Source organism: Lepisma saccharinum, chromosome 13, assembly GCF_977018435.1.
Source record: "Lepisma saccharinum chromosome 13, izLepSacc3.1, whole genome shotgun sequence".
Classification (NCBI taxonomy): Eukaryota; Metazoa; Arthropoda; class Insecta; order Zygentoma; family Lepismatidae; genus Lepisma; species Lepisma saccharinum.
Window position 1 is genome coordinate 5,284,276 of NC_139241.1, and position 18,410 is coordinate 5,302,685.

Below are 18,410 nucleotides of genomic sequence, written 5' to 3' on the forward strand. Positions count from 1 at the left end.
AGCCAGCTGACGTTACCAAGTCTGACGAACAGCGATTAATTTCCAGCGTTTACTGTCCAAAGTACACGCCCACGACAAAGAAAGCTAAATACGAAATTGGAGACCAGGTGAGGGTCAGTAAATTGAAGCGAACGTTCGACAGGGGTTTCACACGAAACTGGAGCACGGAACTTTTTACCGTGGTTCGAGTTTTACCCGGGAACCGTCACACGTATATAATAAAGGACAGTGGCGGTGAAATTTTATTGGGGCGCTTCTACGAGGAGGAACTCTCTAAAACTAAATACACCGACACGTACCTCATCGAAAAAGTTTTGCGCAAGAGAGGCGACAAACTTTTGGTGAAATGGCTGGGACTTCCGGACACAAGTTGGATCGATTCGAACGAAGTGATTCTATGAGTGCGTGGAATGTCGTGAAACGTTTACCTGATTCGGAAAATCAAACGAAGAAAAGGAACGGCGAATTGCTCCCCGACAGCATACGATGTCTGATCGTAGGACCTTCGGGGTGCGGAAAGACGACACTGCTCATTGATAATTTTATCCTCTCACCCAGTTGGTTAAACTGGGAAAACAGACACCTCTATGTATTTTCGAAAAGTCTCGAACAAGCGAAATACCAGCAACTTATGAAACTGTACGAGGGACTGGGCATTGCAACTTTCGCAACTGAAATCATTCCACTGGACGATTGTCTCGAGAATTCTGTTGTGGTGTTCGACGACATGATCTTGGAAAATCAAAACGAGATTCGTAATTTTTTCACTCGAGGGCGTCACAAAGGATTGGATTGTTTCTACCTGGCACAAACTTTTTCCAAGGTTCCGAAACAACTGCTACGCGACAACGCTAATTTCATATGTTTGTTTCGACAAGACCACACCAATTTAAAACACGCACACGATGATTACGTAGGGGGCTGAAATGAATTACAATCTATTTTCTAAATTCTGCTCCCACTGTTGGAACCAAGGCGATTTCGGATTCGTGACCATCGACATGACTCGAAAAGCAAACCATGGAAATAATAGGAATAAAATAAACGTTTATCTAGACGTCTCAAAAGCTAACAAGAGGACGATTTCAGATTTGCAACAAGAAGAAAAAATCCAAAAAAAATCAAAATCGAGAATCTAAAAAATAAAATTTGAAAAAAAACGTTATTTTTTTTTCAAACGTCTGACAAGCATATATAAAATAACCATTACAACAAAAAGTGAGTGTTAGAAAAAGTGGATAGTCTCAAGCGGGTGACAGCAGAAAACTACGAGAACCGAACGTATAGGCTGAGAATTCGACGTTTCAAAAACGTTTCAACGTATATAGAAAAATGTCAAAACGTCAATTTCAAGAAGACGAAAATCTCAACTTGCGAAAATACCTCGTGAAGCGATTCAAAGGTTGGAAATCCGAGAATCGCGGATCCTACGAAGAGAAGAAACGTCAAGATCAACCCGTGATCGATGCCATCAGCGGTCTAGGTAAAGAAATTAAAAGTGTCACGGAACAAAATAAAAATTTGATCAACGAACTCGTGCCGCTCGCAGCTAAAAGTTAACGCCGTACCCACGCCCATTTCGAGCATTCCTTCGACGCCGTTCGAACTGAAGGACGTACCGGCACGACGTCGAGCTATAGGCAGCACGTCGTCGTCTTCGGATAAAATCGAATTGGGACCTTTGGCACGAGACTACCTGAGCACGGGGAAATTCGACAAGGACGAAGTGTTCGGATTGTATCCGAGCATGGAAAGCAACGAAGGCGGCGGTGTGGTTTGGAAGATTGGGAAATCGAAGGTGACCTTCGAAGGCAACGACATTAAAGTCAATTTAGGTGAGAAGGATAGTTGGACCAGGTATCCGGGTACGGTGGGACTGTGGGAACTCGTCGCCAAAAAGCAGCCGAAAGATTACACCGACGAAGATTACCAGAGTTACAAGGAAATTCTGATCATGACGGATGCCTTGTACCAGAACAACGACGCCTCGCAGAATAGGGTGAAATCGAGCAGCGGCGAGAAGTACAGGAATCTCATCAAACCGATTTGGAACCAGGTCAAAACAGGCAGCGGCGTCAAACGCTACAACACGTTACCCAAAGAATTCGTTTGGGTGGACGACGTGAGGAAGCTCGTGGACCGATTGTTGGTGATAGCCGGCGAAGAGAATGCAAGCAATCGTAATTTCTACAACGAGAAGGTTGTCATCGTGGACATGATCAGTGCCAAACTTTCCAACTTCATCGTGAACGACGACAAGGGCATAGGTTACCTCATCAAAATCATCAACACGCTGCCTCCGAGATTCTGGAACGTGGCCGAAGGAAAGGGACTCGTAAACGACATCATCAACAAGTTACCTTTCGAGATGCATTTACCTGGCTACCAGTACTGCGGACCGGGTACCAAACTCGAGAAAAGATTGGAGAGAGGAGACAAGGGTGTGAATCCGTTGGACGCCGCATGCAAGGATCACGACATCGCCTACAACACCACGCAGACGGATCTGGATGCACGTCACGAAGCAGACAGAAAGTTAGAGCACGCAGCTTTCGAAAGGTTCGTGAGCAGAGACGCTTCGTTGGGTGAAAGAGTTGCAGCACTGGGCACCACCATCACCATGAACACGAAACAAAAATTTGGTTGGGGTGTATAAATAACATACAGTAAAAAAAAAAAACAACATGTCTCGTATAATCGACTTGCCACCCGAGCTACTATCTAAAATATTCAAAAAGGTAGTAAACGGAGATATAGGAAAACTTTTGATAATAGCAAGAACGACGCCGGCATTTCGAATTCCGTGTGAAATGGCCGTCAAGGACCGTCTTCGGGAGATCAGCGGCCTGAGGTGCGGTGATCTCGACACACTTCTGTCGGCCGCAGGGAAGAAATTAAACGAGAGAATGGACGAACTGCACGAGGCGAGGCAGGTGAGAAGACGGTACACAGATGATTGGTGCAAGTCTAAGCAGGAGACGGAAGATATCATAACGCACATCATCGCGTTTTCAGAAGCACGAACTTTCTTCCTCTGTTAAAAAAATATTCGATACAAAAAAATCTCGTGAAAAACTTGATATATAAATAACACACATCGTGAAAAAAAAGTATATATAAATAACACACATCGTGAAAAAACAATTAAATTTCTCTCTAACACTGAAAATTTTTCTCCTTCGATATGAGTGGAAAAAAAATGGCTGATCTTCAAGCATTGAAACAAATGCTAAATTTGTCAGTCGAGTATGTAAAAATTCAGGAATTGGAAGTCGGCAAACCCTACACGATAACTTCCGGTTCAATCGTTTCTACCCAGTATGGTCCCAAGGTGCGTCTGTTGCTCGACGGACAATACAGTCTATTTTTACCAGATCGATACGCTAACATGTTATCCGACGAGAAGCTATCTATTTTAATCGAGAACAAAACTCGAATCGTGTACAAGGGAACAAAGGAACTTCTTGGTAAGAAAACGAAGCACGTAATAGAATTTGTGTAACGACTGCAGGGAGTATATATACCTTGAAAAAAAAATTACACGGAAAAAAAAAAATCTCAGAACATATATATATAAATAACATACAGAAAAAAAAATTACACGAGACAAAAAAAAATCTCGGAACATTTATATATAAATAACATACCTTGAAAAAAAAATTACGCGAAACAAAAAAAAAATCTCGAAACATATTTATATATATAAATAACATACCTTGAAAAAAAAATTACGCGAAACAAAAAAAATCTCAGAACATTTATATTTAAATAACATACCGTGAAAAAATAACATATAGAGCATCAACATGAAGCCCAAGGGTGTCGTGTACCAGATACCATACTCCAATCTAAAAAATCTAGGTGCCCTCGATGGGTTACTCACCAAGAAACAACGCGAGAAGAAACGTTCTTGCTTGTCGAAAGGACACGGAATGAAATTACTTCTCAGCACACCTCAATTGAGACGCTTGCATCGTTCGCGGAAACAGCAAAAGATCGGAGGTTTCATATTCAGCATCCCGGCCATCCTGGCAGCATTGGGGGCCGTTGGAAGTTTGGCCGGCGGAAGCGCCGCCATCGCGAAAACCGTCATCGACTCGAAGAAGAACAAGGCGGAATTGGAAGAACAGAAACGTCACAACCTGGCCATGGAGAAGAAAGGGGGGAAGGGCGTGATGAAAAAGTTTAAAAAAAAGAAACAGCAGCACTCACCAACCGAGACATTGAATCTCTGATCGAACCATTACAAATCAAACACTTCAGAGGAGTTTTCATGTCCGACTCGTTACCTTCAACCGTTAAAAGAAGAGAATGCGGCGTAGTCAACTTGGACGGTCAAGAAAATCCAGGCACGCATTGGATATGTTACCACAAAAACGACAATAACAAAGCATTCGTTTTCGATTCTTTCGGAGGCGTTCCACCTACAAATTTAGTCCATTACCTGAAAACGAACAAAACCTCTATATACTACAACGACGAACGCATTCAAAATTTCGGAGACGTGAACTGCGGTCATCTCTGCCTCTCCGTGCTCGCGTTTCTCTCTAAAATAAATAACCCTACGATCGAGGATTTCCAGAAAGCATTGTGGAATCTTAAACACGATGGGCGTGTTCCATCTCACGAGCGAATCTTCGATCTTGAAACTCACGCTGCACGACGACATCGTCTATCCTAAATCCGTAGCTCTGCGTGCATTCTACAGCATGTACCTCATACCTAACGTCACGCATCACAACAACAAAATTAGCGTCGGAAGCGAACATATCGTCGTCACGCCAGGCCAATACAATCTTTCCACTTTGCAAGCTCAGTTACCCAAAGGCACGTACCTTTCTCAAAATTCGGTCACGCACAGAGTGGAAATCGTGTCGGCTACGGAGACCGTGGACCTGGGCACCATGGGAGAACTTTTAGGTTTCGAGAACGATCACCCAAAACTCGAAGCTGGCATCAAGCACACGGCAACAAACATTCCTAAATTCTTGGCCATAGAGACTCTGAACGTACACTGCAACGTGGCGGAAGGCATGATCACGAAATCCTCGGACGGGGGGTTGCTGGGAAGTCACAAGCAGACGGGAATCATAGCCACGTTCAAACCAAGTTCCGAGTTCATGGAACCGATCATCTACACGCCCTCTTCGCCGATCTATTTTCCAGTATGTCGCAACCGCATAGACAACATAGAGTTGGTGGTGACGAACGAGAAAGGAGAGGTGGTGGATTTCGCAGGTGCAACGACCACTGCCATCGTGGAGATCAACGTATAATAAATAACTCACATAGTGAAAAAAAATGGAGCAAATCGAAAGTTACGAATTGCAATTTTTTCCTCCCAACCGTCGCACGTTCGCCAATTTGACCGAAGCGAACAGGGAGATCGAATACGACGTGGACGTAGGGGATGGGTTCGTTCATCCTCACAGAGCGGACCTCTACCTTCAATTCGACGTGGTGAAGAAAGAAAGCGGAGACGCGTTCCCCGCAGCAGCAAATTTGATACTCGTGGACAACTTCGTGCCTCACCTTTTCTCGCAGGTGGAGGTGAGGAAACACAACACCGTCATCGACAGAATAGATTATCCAGGCATCACGTCGACGGCAGTGGGAACATTGAAATTATCCAAAACGGACGCGGCGTACTATCAGGCGGGATGATTCGAAGCGGGAACGAAAATATCGACGACAAGTCACACGGTGCTCTTTCCCATGCGTCTGCTGCCGGGATTCTTCTCGGACTACAAGGAGATCATGTGGAAGGGAGGACTGAGGATCACGTTTCGAAGATCGGCCAACGACAACGACGCACTAATGCGATACACCAACTTGAACGCAGACGGCACGCCGATAGCCAACACTTTACCCGAAGCGGCGAAATGCGTCATCCGGAGCATGGAATTGAGAATGCCGGTGGTGGAATACGAAACGAACTACGCCCTCAAGTACAAAGCGGAGATCTTGAAGAGTCCGCAGGTGCCGATTCACTTTCACGGTTACCAGTGCGTGCAGAAATTGGCGTCCAGAAGTCACATGGAATTCGACGTGACGACGCAGTTCAACAACATACAGTTCGACATGCCAGATTTCGTCGTGGTGCTCTTTCAGACCGGGCGCGATAAGAATCAGGAAAAAGATTCCAGCAAGTTCGACGACTGCAAGATCAAGAACGTTTATCTGAAGAACGGTAGGAACGAAGTGTTCCCGCGCGAGAATTACAACCTCGACATGACCAAAGACGATTACCTCAAACTTTACGAAGCTTACTCGGCTTACAAACGCGTGACCGAGGGAAGCGTGGACATGTACTACACGCCCAGCGAATTCAAAACACGCAGGCCGATGTTCGTCATCAATACCACGAAAAGGAAGCAGGTGGTGGTCAACGATCGCACCAACATCAAGGTCGTCTGCGAGTTCCACGACGCGCTGCCTGCCGATACCCTATGTAGCGTCATCCTGGTCGCAGAGAAGTCCTTCGTCCACGACGTGAAGAACGAGAGGGTCACGGAGCAGTTTTAAAATATATCGCCTTCGTCGAGCAAGAATGGCTTTTTCTACAATCGCAATTACAAAATTTTTTTTAATCTAAAACATACGCCAAAAGCACTCCAATAGGTTTTGCAGAGTTGTTTTTAGGATCAAATCGAATTTCTTAAACAAATTGAGGGGGCGGCGCGCGCTTTGCTTGTACTCTCTCTTCCAAGCTCTATCCTATATTTTTTTGTTCACTGAACATTGTGTGCCCTTTCACACGCTGCACAGTCGCTACAATATCATTTTTTTTTTGCATCATGAGGAGAAAAAACATCGTAGCATTGGAGGGCCCAAAAAACATCGTAGGAGAGAGAGGTGTCCCGTTTAGGTCGTAGCAAGGGGGGGGGGCACACACATTGTAGAAGATCACACATGAGAGTTTAAAAAAAAAACAAAAAAAAACACATCGTGGCAGATTACGCTGAGAGTACAAGGTCGTGGTAGATTACACTAAGGGACCTTACAGTAAGAGGAGACAGCCTCCTTATAGGAAAATGTCCTAAGTCATTTCAAAAATGTAGGTCAAAAGGCGAGGTAGCATAAGAGCAAAATTTTGCAGGAGGTAAAAAATAGCTTAAAAATTGATGCCAGAGCTTTTCTTCTGTCCATTTTTCTCTCATTGTAGGTTAGTTTAGTCCGTAAAACGGATTACGCTGAGAGCAGAAGCCTAAATATTAGCAGGTCGTGGTAGATTACACTAAGGGAGACCTTACAGTAAGAGGAGACAGCCTCCTTATAGGAAAATATCGTAAGTCATTTCAAAAGTAGGTCAAAGGACGAGTTAGCATAAGAGCAAAATTTGCAGGAGGTAAAAAATAGCTTAAAAAGTGATGCCAGAGCTTTTTCTGTCCATTTTTCTCTCATTGTAGGTTAGTTTGGTGCGTAAAACGTCGTAAAATAAAAAGTAGGTCAAAGGATGCGTCCAGAACGAAGCATTCCACCTACTCTCTAAACTAGGTCAAAGAGGCTCTCGTGTAGTTTAGCACGAATAAAATGGATAGGTTAAGTTATATCACGTAAGATCGTGATATACCTACCAAGTGCGAGGTGGGAAAAAAATTTTGCAGTGAAAATTGTACTAAAAACATCGCTAAACGCTGAAACATCGACAAAAAATTGTCAAAATATGTCAAGAAGTGATATTCAAGTGATAAAAAAAGAGGATACCTACAAAGTGCTGCGTTGAAACGATACACTTACACTACTTTCATGGATGATTCGCCACAGGGAACGATCTGACATTCCTAGCGCCAAGGCATGTCTGGCAGCAGAACGCCGAGGACTTCGGATCAGTGCTTGACGGGCCTCCTCCACTCGCTCCTGGGTCCGTTGTCTTTCGTTGGCCCGGGCTTTTCTCTTTTGCACATGATGCAGTAGTCCTGAATTGTTGCGCCCGCCGTACAATCGTCCTATGATCCGGGACGTTCTGATGTTGACCCACCTGGAAATGGCGACGAAAGAGCCGCTGCACGGTGATTGGAGACTCGTTATTTTTTAAATACGCCTCAACGGCGAATGCTCGATGTTCCAAACTCCACAAGGCCATACTTACAAATGGCAGTCCTTCCTCAATGCAGCGTGCACACACGTCGTTGCGCAGGCGTAACAGCGACGCCGTACTACGTGACTCAAATCAGGCTATTCATTCCGCCGGACCCTGTATAACATATACCTTACAGATGAGAATGTAAAGAATAAATGGAGCACGAAATCGAGTAAAACGAATGGTCCAAAAGAAATCTCAGCCAATGGGCGTCGTCGGTTCAATCGCCTGAAGCTGTTGGTTTCTCACGGTTTCCTACCATCCATAGCGGTAGTTTGGCTGACTTCAGATCGGATGAGCTTCGGGCAGTGATGCCAACCGTAGGGACATGTCCCTACACATAAGGACTTTTCACTATATTTCGCCTGCGTAGGGACAGATTTTGCCAAATAAGGAACTTTTTTATTCTTGGAAAATGACATTTTATTGTGCAAAGGTGCAAAGCTTACTCGCTAGTTAGTTGCACTTTATTCACGCTCGGTTTGGAATGAATTGATTAGTTTATCTGGATACTTTAGCTAGGAGGAGAAAAAAGAACTAACTAACAAATCTCCATCACAATTTTGGAAGGCCTGAAGGGGTTACAAAGAACTTTGAAGGCAAGTTCTTTTTTGAAAACATTTCCACTCTCGCGAAAATAGTGCTAAGATTACCACATCCTAACGTGGAAACGGAAATAATATTTTCAATATTAAGTGATACAGGGTGACACACGGGAACCGGACGTTTTTGAAATGAATATTAGTCTGTTAATTGTGAAGGAAAAGTAGTTATAATTGTGTTAGAATGGAGATCAAGAGTTGCCATTTGATTACATTGGTTACGTGAGTAGTCCAATCAGCCCGTTTCTGCGCCCTCTATTGGTGAGCTGAAGTGGTGTGCTCGCCTTAATGGATTTGTCTCGTAAGGCATGAGCCCCATTTTCTGGCAGTGTTGCCAACTGCTTACTCGAAAAAATCACCAAGGTTTTTTTTGGGTCTAACCTAGCCTAAAGCAAGGAGCTGGCAATCTTGCTTGAGAGTTCTGCAACCGAAAGTAAAACTCGCAGTGTTGCCAACATCTTACTCAAAAAAAATCACCAAGGTTTTTGTCTTGGTCTAACCTAACCTAAAGCAAGGAGCTGGCAACTTTGCTTGAGGCTTGTTTTACAGTGCATAAAGCAAGGTTGGTAACCTACTGGTACTTTTACCATGGCTTTTTACAAAAGAGAGAGGAGAGAGAGAGAGAGAGAGAGAATTAAGCAACCGACAGCCTACCTACAGCCTTTTTCTTCTTGGTCTAACCTAACCTAAAGCAAGGAGCTGGCAACTTTGCTTGAGGCTTGAGTTACAGTGCATAAAGCAATTTTTGGTAACCTACTGGTACTTTTACCATGGTCTTTTACAAAAGAGAGAGGAGAGAGAGAGAGAGAGAGAGAATTAAGCAACCGACAACCTACCTACAACTTTTTTTTTTAGTTGGCAAGGGACTAGAGAGAGAGAAAAACTTATAGCTGGAAACAGTAACGAGCGAATGCGCCATATCGTAATTTTCCAACTCCGTATATCGCGACCTTTGTAAACCTCTCTCTCTCGGGGAGGGGTGATGTGCCACATACACGCACACACACACAGACACGCACGCACACACATACACACGCGCACGTGCGCGCATATGTATTGTAACACAAACAAACAAACAAAATAATAATTGTTGTTTTTAGGAGGCCTGGCCCCTATAACCTCGCCAGGGTGCGTGGTGCCCAACCAAAAATGTAAAAGTTTTCTAATGGCTGCGGTTATAGATTACCGCACCTCTGTAGAGTTTCACGTGTTTTTTTTTTTTTTCCCAAACTTCCATGAAACCCTACAGAGGACCTCCGTAATGCATGCAACGTGTACTAACGACTCTAGTGTTATTTGATGTTGTGATATTTTTGGATATAGAGTTTTATTGTGAGATATAGATAAAAAATGATTATGTTTATTATAATATTTTCTTGATGAAGATGGAGAATGTATGTAAATAAAATTGCATGCTTTTTTTTAGTGTGTGTATGTGTTTTTGATGTTTCGACAGCATCTGAAACGATAAGAAAGAAATTTTATTGTTAATTTTCACGTGTAAAAAACAAGAACAAATTTTTTTTTGTGCAAATTTTCTGATTGTCTCGTGCTATAGTAATGAAAAAAGATATTGTGACTGATAACTAATGAAATTAATATTTGTAAGTGATCTGAACTAGTGAAATTCGTATTGTGCCATTGTAACTGATTGTGCTAGTGCAGAAAATTTCTTATTGTGCAAGAAAATAGATGTTAAAAAACTTGTTAAAACTGCTCTGTGACCCTCTCGTTCTTCACGTCGTAGGCGAAGGACTTCTCTGCAATCAGGATGACACTGCATAGGGTATCCTCGGGCAAGGCATCGTGGAACTCGCAGACGACCTTGATGTTGGTTCGATCGTTGACCACAACCTTCTTCCTCTTAGATGTGTTGATGACGGTCATGGGTCTCCGTGCTTTGAACTCGCTGGGCGTGTAGTACATGTCCACGCTTCCCTCGGTCACGCGTTTGTAAGCTGTGTAAGCTTCGTAAAGTTTAAGGTAATCGTCTTTGGTCACGTCAAGGTTGTAATTCTCGCGCGGGAACACTTCGTTGCGTCCATTTTTGAGATAAACGTTCTTGATCTTGCAGTCGTCGAACTTGCTGGAATCTTTTTCCTGATTCTTGTCCCTCCCGGTCTGAAAGAGCACTACGACGAAATCTGGCATGTCGAACTGTATGTTGTTGAACTGCGTCGTCACGTCGAATTCCATGTGACTTCCCGACGCCATCTTCTGCACGCACTGGTAACAGTGAAAATGAATCGGCACCTGCGGACTTTTCAAGATCTCCGCTTTGTACTTGAGGGCGTAGTTCGTTTCGTATTCCACCACCGGCATTCTCAATTCCATGCTCCGGATGACGCACTTTGCTGCTTCGGGTAGAGTGTTGGCTATCGGCGTGGTGCCGTCCGGACCCAAAGTAGCGTATCGCATCAGTGCGTCGTTGTCGTTGGCCGCTCTTCGAAACGTGACCCTCAGTCCCCCCTTCCACATGATCTCCTTGTAGTCCGAGAAGAAACCAGGCAGCAGACGCATGGGAAAGAGCACCGTGTGACTTCTCGTCGATATTTTGGTCCCGGCTTCGAATCCTCCCGCTTGATAGTACGCTGCGTCCGTTTTGGATAATTTCAACGTTCCCACTGCCGTCGACGTGATGCCTGGATAATCTATTCTGTCGATGACAGTGTTGTGTTTCCTCACCTCCACCTGCGAGAACAGGTGAGGCACGAAGTTGTCTACGAGTATCAAGTTTGCTGCTGCAGGAAACGCGTCTCCGCTTTCCTTCTTTACCACGTCGAATTGAAGGTAGAGGTCCGCTCTGTGAGGATGAACGAACCCATCGCCTACGTCCACATCGTATTCGATCTCCCTGTTCGCCTCGTTGAGATTGGCGAACGTGCGACGGTTGGGAGGGAAAGATTGCAATTCGTAACTTTCGATTTGCTCCATTTTTTTTCACTATGTGTGTTATTTATTATACGTTGATCTCCACGATGGCAGTAGTCGTTGCACCTGCGAAATCCACCACGTCTCCTTTCTCGTTCGTCACCACCAACTCTATGTCGTCTATGCGGTTGCGACATACTGGAAAATAGATCGGCGAAGAGGGCGTGTAGATGATCGGTTCCATGAACTCGGAACTTGGTTTGAAAGTGGCTATGATTCCCGTCTGCTTGTGACTTCCTAATAATCCGTCCGAGGATTTCGTGATCATACCTTCGGCCACGTTACAGTGTACGTTCAAAGTCTCTATGGCCAAAAATTTAGGAATGTTGGTTGCCACGTGCTTGATACCAGCTTCGAGTTTGGTGTCGTTCTCGAAACCTAAAAGTTCTCCCATGGTGCCCAGGTCCACGGTCTCCGTCGCGGATAGGATTTCCACTCTGTGCGTGACCGAATTTTGAGAAAGGTATGTGCCTTTGGGTAATTGAGCTTGCAAAGTGGAAAGATTGTATTGGCCTGGCGTGACGACGATGTGTTCGCTTCCGACGCTAATTTTGTTGTTGTGCTGCGTAACATTAGGTATGAGGTACATGCTGTAGAATGCACGCAGAGCCACGGATTTAGGATAGACGATGTCGTCGTGCAGCGTGAGTTTTAAGATCGATGATTCGCTCGTGAGATGGAACACGCCCATCCTAGTGATGCTGTTTGAGGTTCCACAATGCTTTCTGGAAATCTTCGATCGTAGGGTTATTTATTTTAGAGAGAAACGCGAGCACGGAGAGGCAGAGATGACCGCAGTTCACGTCTCCGAAATCTTGAATGCGTTCGTCGTTGTAGTATATAGAGGTTTTGTTCGTTTTCAGATAATGAATTAAATTTGCAGGTGGAACACCTCCGAAAGAATCGAAAACGAATGCTTTATCATCATTTTTGTGGTAACATATCCAATGCGTGCCTGGATTTTCTTGACCGTCCAAGTTGACTACTCCGCATTCTCTTCTTTTGACGGTTGAAGGTAACGAGTCGGACATGAAAACTCCTCTGAAGTGTTTGATTTGTAACGGTTCGATCAGAGATTCAATGTCTCGGTTGGTGAGTGCTTCTGTTTCTTTTTTTTAAACTTTCTCATCACGCCCTTCCCCTTCTTCTCCATGGCCAGGTTGTGACGTTTCTGTTCTTCCAACTCGGCCTTGTTCTTCTTTGAGTCGATGACGGTTTTCGCGATGGCGGCACTTCCGCCGGCCAAACTTCCAACGGCCCCCAATGCTGCCAGGATGGCCGGGATGCTGAATATGAAACCTCCGATCTTTTGCTGTTTCCGCGAACGCTGCAATCTTTTCAATTGAGGTGTGCTGAGAAGCAATTTCATTCCGTGTCCTTTCGACAAGCAAGAACGTTTCTTCTCGCGTTGTTTCTTGGTGAGTAACCCATCGAGGGCACCTAGATTTTTTAGATTGGAGTATGGTATCTGGTACACGACACCCTTGGGCTTCATGTTGATGCTCTATGTGTTATTTTCACGGTATGTTATTTATATATATATTCTGAGATTTTTTCTTGTGTAGTTTTTTTACGGTATGTTATTTATATATTTTCAAGGCCTCGCAGTCGTTACACAAATTCTATTACGTGCTTCGTTTTCTTGCCAAGAAGTTCCTTTGTCCCCTTGTACACGATTCGAGTTTTGTTCTCGATTAAAATAGATAGCTTCTCGTCGGATAACATGTTAGCGTATCGATCTGGTAAAAATAGACTGTATTGTGCGTTGAGCAACAGGCGTACCTTGGGACCATACTGGGTAGAAACGATTGAACCGGAAGTTATCGTGTAAGGTTTGTCGACTTCCAATTCCTGAATTTTTACATACTCGACTGACAAATTTAGCATTTGTTTTAATGCTTGGAGATCACTTATTTTTTCGGTCGTCATATCAAAAAAATTTCAGAGTGTTAGAGAGAATTTTAATTGTTTTTCACGATGTGTGTTATTTATATATACCGAAGATTATTTTTTTCACGATGTGTGTTATTTATATATCAAGTTTTTTTTGACACGTATATATATTATTATTTTTTAACACAGGAAGAAAGTCCGTGCTTTGGAAAACGCGAGGATGTGCGTAGTGATATCTTCCGTCTCCTGCATAGACTTGTACCAATCATCAGTATACCGTCTTCTTCCCTGACTTGCCTCGTACAGTTCGTCCGACCTATCGTTCAATTTCTCCCCTGCAGCCGAAAGCAGAATGTTGAGATCACCGCACCTCAGGCCGCTGATCTCCCGAAGAAGGTCCTTGAGAACCATTTCACAAGGGATGCGAAATTCCGGCGTCGTTCTTGCTATGATTACAAGTTTATTAACATCTCCGTTTACTACTTTCTTGAATATTTTAGATAGTAGTTCGTGCGGCAAATCAGTTATGCAAGCCATGTTGTTTTTTTTTACTGTATGTTATTTATATACCCCACCCCAATTTTTGTTTCGTGTTCATGGCGATGGTGGTGCCTAGTGCGGCGACCCGTTCACCCAGCGATGCGTCTCTGCTCACGAACCTTTCGAAAGCTGCGTGCTCTAACTTTCTGTCTGCTTCGTGACGTGCATTCAGATCCGTCTGCGTGGTGTTGTAGGCGATGTCGTGATCTTTGCATGCGGCGTCCAACGGATTCACACCCTTGTCTCCTCTCTCCAATCTTTTCTCGAGTTTGGTACCCGGTCCGCAGTACTGGTAGCCAGGTAGATGCATCTCGAAAGGTAACTTGTTGATGATGTCGTTCACGAGTCCCTTTCCTTCGGCCACGTTCCAAAATTTCGGAGGCAGCGTGTTGATGATTTTGATCAGGTAACCTATGCCCTTGTCGTCGTTCACGATGAAGTTGGAAAGTTTCGTGCTGATCATGTCCACGATGCCAACCTTCTCGTTGTAGAAATTACGGTTGCCTGCATTCTCTTCGCCGGCTATCACCAACAATCGGTCCACGAGTTTCCTAACGTCGTCCACCCAAACGAATTCTTTGGGTAGCGTGTTGTAGCGTTTGACGCCGCTGCCTGTTTTGACCTGGTTCCAAATCGGTTTGATGAGATTCCTGTACTTCTCGCCGCTGCTCGATTTCACCCTATTCTGCGAGGCGTCGTTGTTCTGGTACAAGGCATCCGTCATGATCAGAATTTCCTTGTAACTCTGGTAATCTTCGTCGGTGTAATCTTTCGGCTGCTTTTTGGCGACGAGTTCCCACAGTCCCTCCGTACCCGGATACCTGTTCCAACTATCCTTGTCGCCTAAATTGACTTTAATGTCGTTGCCTTCGAAGGTCACCTTCGATTTCCCAATCTTCCACACCACACCGCCGCCTTCGTTGGTTTCCATGCTGGGATACAATCCGAACACTTCATCCTTGTCGAACTTCCCCGTGCTCAGGTAGTCTCGTGCCAAAGGCCCCAACTCGATTTTATCCGAAGACGTGCTACCAATGGCTCGACGTCGTGCCGGTACTTCCTTCAGTTCGAACGGCGTCGAAGGAATGCTCGAAATGGGCGTGGGTACGGCGTAACTTTTAGCTGCGAGCGGTACGAGTTCATTAATCAAATTTTTATTTTGTTCCGTGACACTTTTAATTTCTTTACCTAGACCGCTGATGGCATCGATCACAGGTTGATCCTGACGTTTCTTCTCTTCGTAGAATCCGCGATTCTCGGATTTCCAACCTTTGAAGCGTTTCGCGAGGTAATCGCGAAGCTTGAGATTTTCGTCTTCGATTTTTCGTTTCGTCATGACGTTTATTTATATACGTCGTTTCTCACAACGTTGCAACGTTTAGAAAGTCGTTGATTTTGTTTCTGTATTTTCCGTCGTTGGGTTTCCTCGTCATGTCGATCGTCACGAATCCGAAATCGTCACCGTTCCAGCAAGTAGAGCAGCAGCGTTCCGAAAATTGATTGTAGTTTATGTCTCCGCCTACGTAGTCATCGTACGCGTGCTTGAGGTTGGTGTGATCTTGACGAAACAAACATATGAAATTAGCGTTGTCGCGCACTAACTGTTTTGGAATTTTGGAAAACGTTTGAGCTAGGTAGAAGCAATCCATTCCTTTGTGACGACCTTGCGTGAAAAAGTTGCGAATTTCATTTTGATTTTCCAGGATGGCGTCGTCGAACACAACGACTGAATTTTCACGACAATCGTCGAGTGGTTTTATTTCCGAGGCGAACGTTGCAATGTCCAGACCATCGTACAGTTTCATCAGTTGCTGGTATTTGGATTGCTCCAAACTTTTCGAGAACACGTACAGGTGCCTGTTCTTCCAATCTAACCAATTCGGTGCGAGGAGAAAATTGTCCACGAGCAGTGTCGTTTTCCCACACCCCGAAGGACCTACGATCAGACAGCGGATGCTGTCGGGAAGCAACTCGCCGTTCTTTTTTTTTCTCGTTTGACTTTCCGGATCCGGTAGACGCTTCACCACGTTCCACGTACTCACAAGATCACTTCGTCCGCGTCGATCCAACTCTTTTCCGGAAGTCCCAGCCATTTCACCAAAAGTTTGTTGCCTCTCTTGCGCAAAACTTTTTCGATAAGGTACGTGTCGGGGTGTTTCGTTTTAGAGAGTTCCTCTTCGTAAAATCTTCCTTTCAAAATCTCGCCGCTACTATCTTTTATTATATACGAGTAGTGTATATTAGTTGTTTCAAAGTAGTACTTAGTAGGTATCCTCTTTTTTTATCAATTGAATATCACTTTTTGACATATTTTGACAATTTTTTGTCGATGTTTTAGCGTTTAGCAATGTTTTTAGTACAATTTTCACTATACTCATTTTTCCCCCACTCGTACTTGGTAGGTATATTATGATCTTACGTGATACAACTTAACCTATCCTTTTTTTACGATTATTTAATTTTTTTACGATCCTAAGTGATATAACTTAACCTATTATTTTTTTTATTTATGCACTGTTTGAACGTCATCATTTGAGGATCATATTTTGTAGGTATTTTTTTTTTATCAATCGAATATAAGTTTTTGACATATTTTGACAATTTTTTGTCGATGTTATAGCATTTAGCGATGTTTTAGTACAAATTTTCACTGCACTCATTTTTTCCATTTATACTTGGTAGGTATATCACGATCTTACGTGATACAACTTAACCTATCTTTTTTTTTTTACGATTTTTTAATTTTTTTTACGATCCTAAGTGATATAACTTAACCTATCATTTTTTTTATTTACGCACCGAACTAAGCTACAAGGGACTCTGTTTGTTTTAATATTTTAGTATTATAAGGTTTTCACAAATTTTATATAACCTAAAATGTGTTGGATGTTGATTTTTAGTATGTGGCAATTTTTTATGAATTTTAAAACTGCTCCGTGACCCTCTCGTTCTTCACGTCGTAGGCGAAGGACTTCTCTGCAATTAGGATGACACTGCATAGGGTATCCTCGGGCAAGGCATCGTGGAACTCGCAAACACCCACTCTACAAAAATTCTACTATATGATCTTTCACTGGCTAAGCTAACCTACAAATAGGAATTGGCAGCACTGACTTATAAACCCACCGGGTCTTCTTGGCATGTTTTTTCATGATGTGTTGCCAGGCTATTGGGCATCTTGGCGTATACAATGTATATATTTTGAGAGGGGGGTTATAGCTTTTTATGCTGTACGAATACTAAAAACTTGACAGTGACAACCAACAGAGTAAATAAACCTACATGCAGAAACTAACAACACTAGTTTCTGACAGTGAATTTGAAATAAAATATTAAACAAAATACATGAGTAAGCACTGTGATTACAAATAATACCAGTGTTATGCCCCCCCAACTCCAACTGGACAACTGGGGAAAATAATTGTACAACAATTTGTACCTAATTGTACAATACTTGTACCTAATTGTACAACATATACACAGACATAAAAAAAAGAGCCTTCCCGTAACTTACTTCATGCACAATTTATATGATTTTACAACTGTGAAAAGAAAGCATATGTGTTCTGTATGCACACATTCATTCTTATTTTTCGAAGTTGAATGGAAGCACATGTTTTTACGCTCTCGTAATACTGACCTTGCCCCAGTGATTTTAAATTGCTTCCATCCGTTTTTTTTTCTGTGTTATTTCCGCATGCACGCAACATTCGCTTTCAATAGTTTAATGAAATACAGAAGGAGTGTTAGTTTAGCAGGTTTTGAGTTTACAATTTATTAAATTAAACAATAATTTATGTAAGAATATACTTGTACTTACCGAACACAAAATAATAAAAAGCACATGTGAATCTTTGCGTGTGTTCATGTTATATGACGACTGAGTAAAAAAATAATGTTGACTCCCCGAAAGATAAAAGTTCCTGGTTCGACATCAGATGCATGCAAATTTTATGTTTTGCTCTCCAAAATCTTGATTTTTATGTTTGTGCTATTTGTCATACAGCAGAGGAGAAGAGGGGAGAGGGGAGGGGAGGGGGTACTATTAGCGCCATCTATTAGCAAACAATAGAAATAAAAAAGTAGGGTCAAACTTTTTCAACACCCAAAAATTTTAAACGTCCTCGTTTAGTAATACGATCAGCAGAAGATGTTTGAAGGAGTACTCTTAGTCGAGAAAGCTAATTGCTAGGGCCCATATATTGCTAAAATGTTCTTTAATTTACATATTTCTCATACCGCCATATGTTGTTCTAGTTGACTTCTTCCAAAAAAATGCTAATTAGCGAGAGTTAATTAAGCAAGGCAAGTAAAAGAAGCAAATAGGACAATATGTGGTGGCGTGGAAATATGTAAAAATT

General features: G+C 43.2%; 1 protein-coding gene across 3 annotated transcripts in view; it reads left to right on the forward strand.

The window, feature by feature from the left end:
* The window catches only part of LOC145996859 (uncharacterized), a 111,858-nt gene that overhangs the window by 52,072 nt on the left and 41,376 nt on the right, over positions 1-18,410 (forward strand). The gene's annotated exons all lie outside the window — the stretch shown is intronic.